Here is a 16650-nt window from a genome sequence, read left to right as displayed (position 1 = left end):
TAGATGTCTCTCTCTCCTTTGATCAACAAACCATGTTAAAATAAGTGTTGCACCATCCATAAAATAAATATATCTTGGTGCATTTTCAAGGTGTTATTTGAAGCACTTACAATAACTCTACTCTATAGCTTATTCATGCAGTTTATTCAGTGGCACCTGAACTTAACACATCACTTATTTCCTTGACAACAATGTTGCTTTTTCCCACTTACTACAAGTATAGTCTTTTACCATTGTGTTTATCCTTTGTATTTAGTTTTAATATAGGATGTTGCAGTGAGCATCCGAAATGCTAAGATGATGAACCATCACAAAGGAACACTGACAATCTCATGTGCATAGGGTGCATTTCTGAAGTTATTGACATGCACTAAGAAATCTTGAGCAGACAGTGGTCATTGTGTGACAATGACTGTCCGCATGCAGTGGTCTATGACCACAGCCACTCACCAACAGATATGTTTAAGATGGTAAACATTCCCTTATTATTGTCTCCACATGTTTTACCTTCACTGTAATGTAATATGCAATCATTTTGACTGCGGGCGTGCTTATTCAGAAGCAGGCACCATTGATTTAAGATAGAATGAGACTACAAAAGGGGGGCTCAAAATATAGCCCCCTTCAAAAAGATGGCCCCAGTTTGAGCTGGGTTCAGCCACCTTGGTGCCTGTGTCCCCAACTGTGCACAAGTCCTCTCTTTGGAAGGGATTTCTCCATTGCCTGTTACCCTTCCTGCACATCCAAGGTAAGGCTTTTGGGGCTTGGGGGAGGGGAGGGGGATGGCAGGGAAAGAGGAGTAACTGGTATGTTCATATTGAACATTAATCCCATCCCATCAAGATCCTTTAAGTGTTCAACTGGAGCACTTAAAACCCCAATTTATTTTCAGCAGCAAGCCAAAGTAGAGGTGTATGAGAATTCCATTGGGGGGGTGAAATTTCAATGGATTGTGGCACCACAGACTTGCAGATTTATGGTTCCCTAAACTTTATAGCTAGGGATGTCAGAGAATTCCATGGGGTGGGAGAGCTTGGTGAATTTTTGCCAGGTAGACCCCCTGGAATCCAGCAAAATCATCCTCAAGTTGGTCCAACTTGGCACGCAATGATTTGTGCAAAATTGCGACTGTAAATGGTCTAATTTGCACAAATTAGACCATTTATGGCCATCGTTTTGCACAAATTGTATTCTTTACGACAGCTGTTTTGTGCAAATAGTGCTATTTATGGCTGCCATTTGCGCAAATTGGCCCCCAATTTTGCGCAACCCCCCAGTGATGTCCCCAGGTTTCATGAATTGTTGCACAGCTTAGCTCGGTAGTGCTGAGTAGCCCAGGAGTGGCAGCAGGCCTGGGAGAAGCAGAACAGTCGCTGACCGCCTCTCCTGTGTCAAGCTATATAAACCCATGTGAGAATTACAGATAAGAGGAATAATCTAAATAATTTGAACTTTTTTATATTAAAGACATTTTAGAATGTATGGTGTGTGCAAGAGGAGTGTGTATTGCTATATTTAAAGTACATGCATTTCAGCGTATGAGAAGAGTGAAGGGGAAAGAGAAAAGTATGCAATGGGATGGTAATCCCCAAATCTCCTGTACTGCATCCAGTTTAATCCTCAGAGGGGTAGCTGTGTTAGTGTTTTTGTAGAAAACTACACAAGGCTACAAAATTCATCAGGGACTCTATTCCACAGAAGCTTATGCCATAATAAATGTGTTAGTCTTTATGGTAAAAGGTAAAGGTGTCCCCAACCAGTTGTGTCCGACTCTAGGGTGCGGTGCTCATCCCTGTTTCTAAGCCAAAGAGCCAGCGCTGTCTGAAGATGCTTCCGTGGTCATGTGGCCGGCATGACTGAACACCGAGGTGCACGGAACGCTGTTACCTTTCCCGCCAAGGCGGTACCTATTTATCTACTTGCAATTTCTTGCTTTCAAACTGCTAGGTTGGCAGAAGCTGGGACTGAAGACGGGAGCTCACTCCGTCACACAGCACTCGGGTCTCGAACTGCTGACCTGCCAACCTTCCAGTCTGCAGTTCAACGTCTTAACCACTAAGCCACCGCGGCCCCTAGACTTTATGGTACCACAACCCTTTGTTTTCCACTTTAACCTGACCAACCACAAATAAGGGTTTTGGATGGATGGGTTGAGGATAGTGATGTGTGGATTGTGTAAAATCTGTTTGGTCTGTGTTTTGCAGATTGTCGTGTGCCCACAAAAGGAAAGACGCCTTTTGTTCTGTCGTGTGCCCACGGACAGAATCAGATTTTTTGTTCCAAAATCTGAGCAAATGCTCACTTGCACAATTTTGCACATGCAAAAATGTGCAAATTCCCCCAAATGTGCATTTTCATGTGCCCACAAAAGGAAAGACGCCTTTTGTTCTGTCGTGTGCCCATGGACAGAATCAGATTTTTTGTTCCAAAATCTGAGCAAATGCTCACTTGCACAATTTTGCACATGCAAAAATGTGCAAATTCCCCCAAATGTGCATTTTCATGCTTCAGCCAATGGGGGAATGCACATTTTGGGGTGGGTTTTTGAATTTTGCATATTTTTCTACAATGAAATTCACGCAAAATTTGGGAAAGTTAGAAAACCAGTCTGCAAGTCCACAAAATCCACCTGACAGGAGAAAAGCTGGTCCATTGCAGAATCCATGGGTCAGATTCATGAAAATCCAAACTAATCTGGATCCATTGTGGATTTCTCTGACATCCCTAGTTGAGGACACAGGTTTGTGTGCTACATTCCTTGATTGACAATACAATCCCAGCTTTTCTCCATGCTCACAAATGAAGGAGTGTATTTCCTGCCATACCTTGCACAGCAAGGCAACTCCTTTACTCCCTCCTCTGGCACTCCAACGTTTTCAGCAAAGTCTGTGTAAAAATATAAGCTTTAATGTAACACCACTGTTAAAGTGTGAGGCTTGCATGCCTGCTCATCACCCACTGGCTGCTACCACTGCTCCAGTTCGTGTGTGTTTGGGGAGGGGGGATGATGCGGGATCCCCTTCAATCAGTTGTTGTTGTTCAGTCGTGTCCGACTCTTCGTGACCCCATGGACCATAGCACGCCAGGCCTTCCTGTCCTGCGCTCTCTCCCGGAGCGTGCTCAAGTTCATATTCATTGCATCCGTGATGCTATCTAGCCATCTCATCCTCTGCCGTCCCCTTCTCCTTTTGCCTTCAGTCTTTCCCAGCATCAGGGTCTTTTCCAGAGAGTTTTCTCTTCGCATTAGGTGGCCAAAATATTGGAGCTTCAGCTTCATTATCTGTCCTTCCAATGAGCACTCAGGGTTGATTTCCTTTAGGATGGACTGATTTGACCTCCTTGCAGTCCAGGGGACTCGTAAGAGTCTTCTCCAGCACCACAGTTCGAAAGCATCAATTCTTCGGCGCTCAGCCTTCCTTATAGTCCAGCTCTCACAGCCATACATTACTACTGGGAAAACCATAGCTTTGATTAGACAGACCTTTGTCGGCAAGGTGATGTCTCTGCTTCTTACTATGCTGTCTAGGTTGGCCATACCCTACTCCTTAACCAATGAGAATAAATACTACAAGGGTAGTAATGGGAAAATAGTACAGGCCTCCCGTAATACAGACGAGGTTACCTTGATTGAATGCAAAGTTCCTTTCTTATACTACTGATGTAACCACAGCCAATTTCCACACATCAGAGAAGAGGGCAAGTTGGTGCTTATCCACTTTAAAATGTATTTATTTAGCAAAGGACTGGTGGTGGTGAGTGTGTATGTGCGGGAGATCTGCCTACACTGAAGAGCTAACAATGCACAATGACTGCACCCTAAATCTTCCAGTACACATCCCTTCCCCTCATCCCCAGGTAGGGAGAAGTGTGTACTACCAGCGAGAGCTCACCCAGGCAATGGAAAAGAGTAGAAAAAGAAAGAAGGAGATAGGAGCAACAGTTACCTTTCTGTTTCCCAAAATGATAGGAAGTTGCCGAGAGGGGAACAATTTCTCTTATCCATGGCAAAGCATTCCACCACTTCCCTCCCCATCAGAGGAACCAGCATTTTTTGTAACAGTAGCAAAGAAGCAGCCAATAGTTTGGGACTCTTGGAACTAACGTTATGTGAAAGGACTTTGCTGGAAAAGGCAGCCTGAACCATTTTTCAAGTTTAATGTTATGCACAGGGACCCAGCCCAGCCCAGCCCTGGAGATCCAGGGCACCAGGGCAGACATCTGGGCATATTCCCTAGTGAGCCATCTCCTCTAAGGCTTCTGGTAACACATATTTATATTTAAATTTTTAAAAGGCTTGATGGAGTGCATTTACAGTGCTGGGAACAAAGACAGTGCATTCAGAGCAAGGCTGACTTTAGAGCAGCCTAGAAACTCATGCTAAATATATTAATGCTATACCTGTACAGGGGGTCAAGCATGGAAAATGAAAAATACAGCAAGTTGGAAGGAAAGTCGAAAGTGGTAGAGGGTTTCTTCTATCTCTCTCCTTCCTCTTCATGGATTTGGTTGCTCATGCATCACCCATGTGAGGGGATAGGGAATCGGCTTTGTTTGGGCACAGCTGGGCCACACCGGTTAGATATGCAGAATGATTGCACCAGATATCATAATCAAACCATGCAGACATCTGCTGATCCAATACTTTTCTTGGCAGTGATTGGCAAGGCACTTCACTACACTGGATTCAACGATGGTATTCCTACGAGCAAAGAATAGGCAGGCAGTAGAGAGCAGCATACCGTGCAGTTAGGGAGGCAGAAAATGTGGCATCTTTCAAGCGCCTCCTAAAAACGCACCTTCTCACCCAGGCTTTCCCTGGGCTGTGACTGTTGTTGGGTTTTACTTTGGTTTGACATGCTACTTTTAAAGTTTTATATTATGTTTTATCATGTTGTATTTTATGGTTTTCACTGTTGTGATCTGCCCAGGGAGCCTTGGCGGTTGGGCAGTACAGAAATGTAAAAGGAGAAGGAGAAGAACATCTTAATATAGATGCTAGGCGCAAACAACAGGGAATGGCCATCCCTCATCCTCTGCTTGTAAGTTTCCAAGAGACTACAATCTCTGGGGAAACTATAAGATTCACTATTACAGTTATTTTTTTTTAAAAAAGAAAATTTTAAAATAAATAAATGAATAAATAATAAATTAAAGCAGGGGTGCAGAAACTCAGGCCTGGGGGTCCCAATCTGTCTGTCCTGAGTCCCAAAGTGGCCACTCCCCTTTCCCCAGGCCCCACCCCCTTTCCCCCAAGCACCAACTGTTTGGTGGTTTCCTGGCTTTTGCATGCCCCCCCCCCATTCTAAAAGGTTGAAATGCCTCTCCTAAGGCTTAATTACTGGCAGTAAAGCTCAAACATGCTAGTATTGGGGGGATTTTAACCTCATCCCTTTTGCCTTGGGCCCCACCCACCACTGGAATGCAGCTCTCAAAAGCTTCCCTGAAATGCAGCCCTCAGGATGAAAGGGGTTCCCACCCCTGAGATAAAGCCTGGCCTCTCCTGGTCAACAGCCTAGAAAGGGACGCTTTGTCCTGGGACAAGGAAAAGGCACCATTTGCTATCAGACCAGCTGCAGCAGCTGGAGCCCAGTCCTTTCATGGCCAGGGCTATAACAGGACTTGCTGTCTCTTGTAGAAGAAAGGAGGCACTATGTGCCATCAAATTTAGTGCTGTGTCAAAAATTTCACCCACATTTTTTTTGACCGTTCTCATTCAATCTGATAGCAGAGAAAGTGCTTTTGAAAAGAAATTCAATGGCAAAGAAATTTCGGAGAAAGTCTCATGGGCTGGGTTTGGGTTTCTTGGGCTTACCTTCCTTAGGAAGTGGCTGAGGAGTGAGCACCAGTGCCCTGCTTTTCACTGTACAATCATCTCTCTGGCAGCCTGTAGCCTCCTCCGCTTCCTATACTTCAGTTAAAGCCCAGTTTAAGGCACCATGAGGTAATTCCTCCCATGGAGCTTCTTCAGATCACCACAAAAATAAAATATAAACCATCCGGAATGAGCCAGAACAATGGAAGCCCTTTTCATGGGGGGAAAAGACTTTTGAGAAATTGGAGGACAGATTTTGGCAGAGCACTAACTCCACCTCATCCCTGGAGGTAGACACAACACTGCCCCACCTGCATTGAGGTGGATGTAAACTGGGGCCAGTCTGCTAAGACACTGATGCTGTTGCATCATGAACTGCCCCCCAACCAACCTTTACTGAAAAAGAAAGAAGCTGGGCTCCAAGCCCTGCCCATGGGGAGCCCTACCTGAGAGAAACAGCTGAGAATTTCTCCTCCCCTGGAGAAATTCAGAGAAATCGTCTCCCAAATTTCTCTTCCCACACATAGGGTGGAGAATTTCAAGAGGCCACTTGCGCACAGCTCTATCAAATATTGCTGAAGCTGGAGCCTACACTTCCTCCTCAGGAATAAAAAGCAACCACCCATATTTGGGGGGAAAGTAGGGAAGTATCATACATCCGGCTCGCCGCAGCAGCTAAGGCAGCACCCAGCAATAACTGCATCTGCTCCCACCCTCACTGAAGATTGGTCAGAACAGGAAGATATACCTCTTCAGTTAGACATTATATAGGACATCTGTGATGGGATCACCTGACATTTTTATTTTTAATTTAAAGCAACCTTAGAATTGGATTGGTGCTAAGACAGGTAGTATTTAATCTTTGCACCCAGTGACATTTCTCCTGATCTAAATCACACACACACACACACACACTTTGAATCTGCTGTTAGCTCTGATGGGAATATAGCTATTTTCCCCCTGGAGGAAGCAATCATTTAGAAAGGGGAAATTATGAGGGTACAAGGGCTAAACCCTCCATTAACTAGCATCACTGCTGGGCAATGGATTTTAATATTAATTTACAGTTAAATTTTAATTTTGAATTAAATTAAATTCCCAGACACCCCCTTGCCCTGGATGCTCTAAAAAAAAAAAAAAAGCATTGAGAGATCTAATCACACCCTTCCCACATGCTGTGTAGTTTGGCCCTGAGTGTGATAAATGTAGATGATGTAATGGGGTTGCTTTTTTTCTCCCTTGTTGTAAGGTTGGGGGATTGAATGTGTTTGGTGTTTTTGCAGTGTTTGTGCTGATTATTGTGAGCTCACCTGTTGTTGTTGTTGTTTGTGGGGGTCTGAAAAAGAAAGGTGGCAAGGCTAGCCCTACCATCAGATAGAACAAGGATGGGGAACTTACAGCCTGCAGGCCAGTTTGGCCTGCCAGGCTGACCCAACTGGCCCATGGAAATACAGGCAAGGCTCTTCCCCTTCCACATAGTCCTTCCCCAAAGCCCACCCCGTGAAGGTCCTCCAAAGAAGAGTCCCTTCTGATATCTCCAGTCATTGATCAGAGATAATGGTGGTGATACCGCTGTGTGCTGCTTCCCCTCCCAATTGGGAGGAGAAGAAGTATGCAGGGGAAATGCAGGCTATTATGGTCAATGATCAGACATAGTGGCATATTCTCCTTAGAATGCTGCTCCACCTCCCATTGGGGATGGGGAGCAGTGCTCAGGGGAATCCCACCATTATCTCTGGTGAATGATTGGTGATTACGGCAGGGATTCCTCTCCCTGGTAGCTTCATCGACCCTGTGTCTTCCCCAACAGTGGAAGGCACAGGACATGTGAAGCTGGCCCAACCAAGATGCCAGCCAGAGGAGCTTTCCTCCAGCTGGCATCTTGGCCAAAGATCTGGCTGGGGAAAGCCCAGGTATAGCAAAGCTGGGTACTGGTCCAAAGTGCCGGCTGGAGGAGCTCCAGCCTAGACTTCAGCTGGTGAATAAATGGTGTCATGGGGCATTGCCACACCCACTGACATCAGGACGAGACCATAACCCCAATGTCATTCAGCCCACAGGGGTGGAGGCATCAGGACTCCCCACCCCAAGCCTGTTACCCACTCTTGAGTGAAACTGCCTGTAACATCATGTTTTGGGTTTTCTGAAAGGGCAGCAAACTATTAGTTAACTTGTTGTTGTTGTATTTTTAATCCCAGGAAGAGAATGGCACTTGTGGGATTTTCTGCCTCAGGTACCAAAATAACTTGGCCAGCTTGGGTAGTATGACTTTGACTTGAGGAGTGCGGATTGGTGCTATTTGCCGTTCTGCCTCTGGCAGCAAAATGTCTTGGGATAGCTCTGGGTATGTAAGTGGTAAAGCTGGCTGGCTGGCTGGCTAATTTTGAAAACAGAATGTTGGACTAGGTAGACCTTCATAAGAAGTAGCAAGGCAGTTCTTAGGCAATTATATTCTAGGAGTACATTCAACCATGTTTTTGCTCACTGAGTTTTCAGTACATATGACGACTTCTGAAGCCCATTTCCTGTATTATTTCTGTTAAAGATACATCTTCTGTGTTTTTTTTTGCTTTGTTTTAAAAGTCCTACAGGTCTTATATTGGTTGCAGGTATTTTATTTATTTATTTTAAATCCCTAGCTTTCTTCCTGATTTGCATTTTTGTTTCAGCATTTTTGACTGGCAGAGGCTTTTGAAGTCCTAACCTATAACATTGTTTCTTATCTATTGAATTAAAACCGCCTAAGTACATTATTTAGTATTAATGATCAGGCAATTTCTTTCTTCTTTCCTGCTCAGATTCCGATTAACTTCTGAATGCTGTGTTGCCCTTTAGGAGATCAGATTAGTTCTTCAGAATGGCCACAGTCCAACAAATAGTTAGGTGCATTTAAGCTCTTTGATTTCAATGAGCTTGAGAATGCTTAGGTCTGTGCTGGATTGTAACCATGGCCCCCCTCACTTTTTTTTCTTCTAGTGACTTCAAGTATAGTAAATGGCAATGGATTTGCAAACATAGAAATGGCAAATGATTGATTAAACCACACACGGTTTTCAGCACCAAGGACTTATCTAAAAATTTCCCTTATTATAGTGCTATTGTGACCCAGCTGGGGTGGGGGGTGGGGAATCTATTGCAGGAAAGAGTTTATAACCTGTATTCAGATATTTATCAGTCACTTTATTTAGAATACAGTAGGGCAGCAACCTTTAACTGGTAGATTCATTGACTATTGTATGTTGTTTTTTTAAACCTCCTGTTAATGTTGTTATCAAAGCCCAGTATGGCCAGGCTTAGTGTCACTGAGAGTAGGGATGACCTAACTTACCCCTGCCTGTGCTGCACACCACTCACCAGACCCCTACCCACCACCCAACCCTGTTTGCTGCATGCAGCGAGCCACTGGGTGGTCCACGGGTGTTCAGTGAGCTCCATCACTGAACACCCTGCTGCTCCATCAAGCCACCATTTTGTGGGAAATGGTGGTTCATCCTTTTACCTAAAGGGCCCTTCTGCACAAAGACCATTTACATCTGTAATTTTGCATAAATGGGCCTATTTATGGTTTCCATTTGCACACAAAAAGCCCTCTGCGTAAAAGGGTGAGCCACCATTTCCTGCAAAATGTCAGCTCAGCAGAGCAGCGGAGACTGCCACGCTTGCCCAACTTGGCACGAGCAAGTGCGGAGGTCCATGGACTGGCATCTGGGGGGCTGAGCCAGTGAGAAATCACTTGAGGCTCATGACTGAATGCCCGCGACCAATGGCTGGCTGACATGCACCAACACCAGAACATTCTTTGGACCAAAACTTTCTCATAGGTAGCTGCCTTATACTGAGTCAGGCCCTTGGTCCATCTAGCCCAGTATCATCATTGACACTGACTGGCAGTGGCTCTCCAGGGTTTCAGGCAGGAGTTTTTCCAGCCCTACCAGGAGATGCCGGGGATTGAACCTGCGCACTTCTACATGCAAAGTGTGTGCTCTACCACTGAGCTATGGCCAGAGGTGTAGTGGTAAATTGTGACATTCAGGCATCATCATGACAGTCCCTATAGCCAAGCCTCCAAGGAGAGGCCAAAGATTCAGGCAGCTGTGTCGATCCATATCAACAAAACAGCTTTAGCAGTTTTCATCTCCCCAAGAAGAAGGTCTTGTTTGAAACTAAAGGGTCTTAACTGCCCATTCCAGATGAAGCCACTCCAAAATATTTTGCAACAAGGAACAATAATTTGCTTCTGGGAAAATTAATCCCACCCCTGCCAGCTACTGTGAGAATTGCAGCTCAGAGGGAACAGGGAATTATGAGATGGGGACAGATAATGTCAGTAACCCTGCTAATAAAAAAGTGTTGGCTCTCCATCCCCATGAGCCCTGGCTCCACTACATCATTGGCTGTGGGTCTGTTTCCTTTCTCCTGAAATGCTCCTTCTCATGTCATCTTTGAGAATGAGAGAGGCATGGGGAGCCACTCCTTCCAGCATCTCAAAAGAAAAATGGGAAGTCATGGGTCACATGGGAAGAGCCCTTGCTGTGGCTCCTTCTCCACACCATGCTGCCTTTCCAGGAAGAGTAAGGCTGGCATGGGAAGATACTCCACTGTCCTGCTATGGCTGAATCAGACACAGTGTTAGAGCAAATTACAGGGCAATCCAAAAGGCAAAGCAACAAAACAGACAAATGGTCATGCACAAAGGTTTCATTCCAGTATGGGGTGAGGCTAAGGCATGGGTGGTTCAAGACACAAGCAAAGGCCAAAGCACAGTTAAGCAGTCAGATAAAATACACAGTCCAGCAGCAGAGTAAAGCAGGAGTCCAAGGGTCAGTAGCACAGGGGTTCAATCAGAAGGCAAGGTCAGGAAATCAAGGCACTGGTGCCAGTAGAATCATGTTGTTCAGGCACTGGCTAGGCTAATACTGAAAGCTTATATAGCCAGAGCTTCCTGAGCCTCAGCCAGGGCTCAGCTGCAGTGCCTTACAGGCCATCTGGCAAAAGTCCTACTCAAAAGGAGGGCCTTGATCTGAAGGAGTCTTTCTTTGTAATCAAGCACTTCTTCTTAAAGGAGCCCTATTGGCCTGCTTCTTGAAGTGACTACCCTCTTGGGTACTAGGTGATCACCCATCCTATGCCTCAGAAATGGAACTCCCCTCCTTCTGTGTGGGATGGACTAGTGGTAATGTCCCGTGAGAGGCCAGGCTCCCACACATCTCCTGCCATGGGTGGCTCCTTGGTGCTGTCTGTCTCTGGAAGCTCTAGCTCTTCCTCAGAGGAGCTGAAGATTCCTCCACTGAGGGTGTGATATCTGGTGTCTCTTCCATATGACTGAAAAGGACTCTCACTTTGGTGTCTCTCAAGCCAAGAAAATAATGCCAAAAAGTGGCTTCAGGTGTCCTAGGAAGCAAACTGCACTCAATTTAATACCCACCTACCCACCCAAACACACATTCACTTTGCATCCACAGTCTAAGAGGACTGAGTTTGGATTTCCCAGGGATTTAATAACTCATGAATACCAGTGACAAGCACGCCCACGGATTATGGGTTCTATGCATATTGTTGCAGTGCACTTTCCTACTTCTGACAATTTGATGCCTAAAAGGCATAGATAATCTATTGTTTCCTTGACACAACGGTGCATTTTCTATTAGAAGCAAGGGAGTCAGTCTATAATATTTCACTGTAAATAAATAAACTTTTTTTTTCGTAAAGTGAAGGCAAAGGAAGCACCTCAAGGAGCCATTTTGAATGAAAAAATCCTGTTACATAGAGACAGGCTAATGAGCTTCTCTGGAAATTAAACTGAAAAAGATTCACTTCAAGCTTTAGGCATTGCAGATACGCTTAGTTGGGAATGAATTGTTTATTGCCAGTTTAAAATACTTGGTAGAAAGGAGGGTTTTAAATTGAATTGCTGACAGAAGCTTTACTTTCTTGTGTCACTATAGTACATGGAATTGGTGGTGTCATCTCATTCTCTTCCATGGCTGATTTTTGCCATCACTCATGGATGAAGAGTTCTGACATAATTTCCTGTTGGGAAGTAAAGCAGAAAACTCTCTCCTTAGATACATAGAGATGACTTTTCCTGCATAGAAAATGAATTTAAAAGTTCCAGTAAATGACCTCCAGTGGTATCATTAATGGGCTGTGAAGGACACAGTTCACCTATGATCAATTTTTATATGCATCAAAATGCATACATTGGACAGTTGACTAAGCATGTGTGTATGCTGAAGAAGATTTTTTTTTTTTTAAAGGAGAAGAGCAAATTTAAAAGCTTGTTTATTCTTGGCTAAAACTGTTAATAAATTATTCATTCTTGCCTGGCATAAGACTCATTAGGATCTAGTTTGGGAATAGAATGTAGGGTAGCGATCATTAAATTCAATGTGGCTTTAACTATTTAGACTTTGCAGAAAGAAGACGACTAGATTGTGATCTCTTATGGCATGTAGGAAATGGGTCTGCAAACGGAAGATATAAATATATAGATATAATCTTGTATATTGGCCAAGCTTGTCTCCCAAAGAGGCTTACAATTGAAATTTACACAAAGATACAATATAGTCAGATACAAGTTGTGGTGTGTGTCTGTGTGTCTGTGTTGAGACAGAGGATGGAGAGGAGACCAGGCATTTTGTGGTATAGTCTAGATTCTTGGCTATTTCACTCCAGAAGGAGGAGGCAAAAAGATCAGCAGATGGACTAAGGGGCAGGTTGATAATAAAGATGACAACCCACAGAAGCAGACTTTCAGTTCATCTGCAGGGTTATTGTTGTTTCTACATTGACTTGTCCCGCCCCCTGCATAGCTTATTTGAACACCTTTTTTTTTTAGTTGACCAAATGCAAATTTTGCTTCTGCCTATGTAGCTGCTACTATTGATGACCATGGTCCACTAAGTAAATCATATGCTCAAATCACATCCGTTCTTGATCTAGTTGCAGTACTATCTGGTAGACCGCCCAGTACAAACCTGTGTTTACAGTCTAGGCAACTGGTTTTCAAACCAGAAAGATTCCAAGGAAACTTGAGAACAGTTATCAGGAGTTTGTCAGTGAGAAAGACAGCAATGAACATCAGAAGCTGCTTACACCAGGTCAGACTCTTTGTCCATCCAGCCCAGTGTTGTCCACTCTGAGTGGCAGTGGCTCTGAATGGCAGAAACATTTATCTGAAAGACACCTGAGCCACAATTTCCAGCCTTTACCTGCAATGCAAAACTTTGGATGTGTCTAGGATTCACTCTCAGTATATGTGGGGTGACAGTCAGGCCCCAAAGGCAAGGCTGGCACACAATCCGTGTAGGAATGTCAGATAAATCCGGGGGCGGGGAGGTTGGAGTTCTACGAGTTTTCCTAGTAAGCCCCTCAACCTTATTTCAGTTCCTGCTGCAGCACCTGACTCAAACTGCAGTGAGTTGGGCATAGCACTGGCTTTTCTGGAAATTTTATGTGTGTGTGTGGGGTCTGCAATCCACCCAAACCTCTGAGCAATTCACACAAATTTCTGAGCAATTTGCACAAATTTCTAATTTACACACAGCCAGATTTGCACAAAGTATGCAAATTATGGCTGAATTCAAGCAACTTTGGCATATTTGCTTTTTTTTTTTTTAAGTCACCCGTGATAGGCTACGTGACGATTAGCATAGCCTATCAGGGCTAGATTTGCAAAGTCAGCTGTGATAGGCTACGTAAATCGTCACGTAGCCTATCACGGGTGACTTTAAAAAAAAAAAGTGCGTACGGCTAATGGCGGCCCCCATAGGGAGCCGCCATTCACGTTCCTTATTTGGTCACGGGGGCGGTTTTTTTTTTTTAGTTTTATTGGAATGGCAGCGGCGGCAGCCGGTCAAAAGATCGGCTGCCGCCCCCGCCCCTGATGAAGACCCGACGAACCACCGCCGGGACCCGCCGCCAGGAGGGACATTCGGGAAAGGTAAGTCCCATCCCGGGGGGGGGGGGCGGGGGGCGGGGGGGCGGAGAATTTCTCCCCGAAACTTCTTCGGGGGGCCGAACACGTTGCCACTCGGCCCCCCGAAGTTTCGGGGAGAAATTCTCCGCCAACCCTATGAGACTGAACCTGGAATCTTCTTCATGCATATCATGTGATCTACCACTGAGCCATGAATCATCCTTAGTTCCTCCTTAGACTCCCCAAATGAATTCCTCTTATTAGGGGTTCTAAGCACATGGAGCTTTGTAACTACCATTCCTCCGAACACGGTTACTCAGTAAACATGGAAAGGCCATGGGTGAGGTGGAGCTACAGTGTGCATCTCCATTCCCCACCATGGATCCACATTTTGAATGGCTGCATAGGGCTATGTTGAAGGCCTACAAAGCTGGAGAGCAGTCTATCATCTCCCATGTTAGTATAGCAGGGGCTGGGGCTGGTGAAAAGTAAATAAGTCTGTAGTATTGTGTCTAATAGTTGAAACAAAAAAGAAAATATGAAAATTGGAAGGACTAGAAAATGACGAAAACAATACAGTCTTTTTTCATGATTAGGTGGAGCTCTTAGAAGATTTGAAATAGATTACACCATCACTGTCTGTCTTGGAGGCTGTTTGCTTTCTTTTGCTTGTATTGGATGACTATTGTGGGGAAAGCTTTCCAAGATGTCATTTAATAGCAAAGGCTTGATGCACTCTGGGGAATCCAGCTTTTCTCTGATGGGACTAGGCAGGGGGTCTAATGCAATCATTTCAACTGCACAATAATTTAGAGGCCTTGGAAGGAATTTGCTTTCCCTCTTTCTCCAGTGCTTCACACAGAAAGAATTCCCCCACAGATAATGTTAATTTTGTCATTCATAATCTTAAGTAACAAGTGTTGCAAGGGACAATGCTGATGGATTTGGTAGCATTTTTTTTTCTCCAATGAATTTTACATCGTAACTACAGGAAGGGAAGCTTTCAAATTTGTTACAAATGAGGTATGGCATGAGGCTGCTTTTCACCTAGATCCTGGTTGTTCAATTAGTGTATATTTGATTGTTGTTTGAGTCTAGCAGTAATAAAAGCTTAAAACTGGTTCCTTCTTCCCACACATTTCTTTCCCGATGGAGGGCAGAACTCAATGGGGCTACATTTTTTGATTTCAGATGCTCTGACACTATTGGCCTTCTTTGAATGAATGACAGCACCAGTTAAACTTTCTACCACTAGGCAACCCCTTCGTAGATTGCTTTTTTTCTGAGCAATCCCTGGGCACTACTGCAGATTCTGAGGTGTGCTTTAGTTGCACTCTCAGGAACATAGGAAGCTGCCTTACACAAAGTCATACCATCTGTTTCAAAGTTGTCTACAGTTCCATCCAATGGCTCTCAGGACCAGCAACCAGGCCTACAATTAGGCAGACTGAAGCAGTCATCTCAGGCAGCAGATGCTGAGAGGCACTGCAAGGTGTTGGAAGTAGGGGTGTACACTTGAAACTTGTTCCACTGGGGCCATCTGCAGTGGGGGAGGAGGTGCTCCATCCCCCCCCCCCCCGGAATCCTCCCTGGCCGGCTCCACTCCCTGGCTGGCTCTGCTCCGTGGCAACTCTGCGGAGCTGCCGGTCGGGGCCGCCTGCAGCCGGACCTCCATCCACTGCTGGGCTGCAGCTGCAAATGGCGGCCTCCATAGCGGCCGCCATTTGCGTCCCTGCGGTAGCCATGAAAGGCTACATATATATTTATGTAGCCTATCACAGCAAAAGGCAGGAATGCAAATGGCGGCCGCTACACCATTTGCGTCCCTGCATTAGCTGTGATAGGCTACATCTATATTTACGTATCCTATCACTATCATCAGGAGGGTTGGGGTACAGTGTCATCAATATGCGGATGACACGCAGCTCTACCTCTCGTTCAAATCTTCACCAAGGTTGGCCGTAGAATCCCTGTCCAAATGTCTGGAGATGGTGAGTGGCTGGATGGGGAGGAATAAGCTGAAGCTGAACCCTGACAAGACCGAGGTACTTTTGGTGGGAGACAAGAGAGGGCTGGGGGATGTTAACCTGGTGTTGAATGGGGTACAGCTACCCTTGAAAGACCAGGTCTGCAGCCTGGGGGTCATTTTGGACTCCCAGCTGTCCATGGAGGCTCAGGTGTCAGCTGTAAGTGGGACAGCGCTGTATCAACTCCATCTGATACGGCGGCTGCGCCCCTTCCTTCCCGACCATCTGCTCCCATCGGTAGTACATGCCCTGGTCTAGGGTTGGCGGAGAATTTCTCCCCGAAACTTCGGGTGGGCAAGTGCCAACGTGTTCAGCCCCCCGAAGAAGTTTCGGGGAGAAATTCTCCGCCCCCCCGCCCCCCGCACCCCCCCGGGACGGGACTTACCTTTCCCGAATGTCCCTCCCAGGGGCGGGTCCCGGCGGCGGTTCGTCGGGTCTTTGTCAGGGGCGGGGGCGGCAGCTGATCTTTCGACCGGCTGCCGCTGCCGCCATTCCAATAAAACTAAAAAAAAAAAACGCCCCCGTGATAGGCTACGTGATGATTAATGTAGCCTATCACGGCTAGATTTGCAAAGTCAGCTGTGATAGGCTATGTAAATCGTCACGTAGCCTATCACGGGTGACTTTAAAAAAAAAAAAGCGCGTACGGCTAATGGCGGCCCCCATAGGGAGCCGCCATTCACGTTCCTTATTTGGTCTCTGTAGTCTACGTAAAGATTACGTAGACTACTGCGAAAATAAGGGCAACGCTATTTGCATTGCCCTTATTTTTGCCGTAGTCTACGTAAAGATTTACGTAGACTACAGTGACCAAATAAGGAACGCGAATGGCGGCTCCCTATGGGGGCCGCCATTTTCGTACGCGCTTTTTTTTTTAAAGTCACCCATGATAG

This window comes from Heloderma suspectum, chromosome 2 (assembly GCF_057233095.1).
Source record: "Heloderma suspectum isolate Gila_16-S chromosome 2, 16-S_ref, whole genome shotgun sequence".
In the NCBI taxonomy this organism is placed as follows: Eukaryota; Metazoa; Chordata; class Lepidosauria; order Squamata; family Helodermatidae; genus Heloderma; species Heloderma suspectum.
This window is presented reverse-complemented; position numbering follows the sequence as displayed.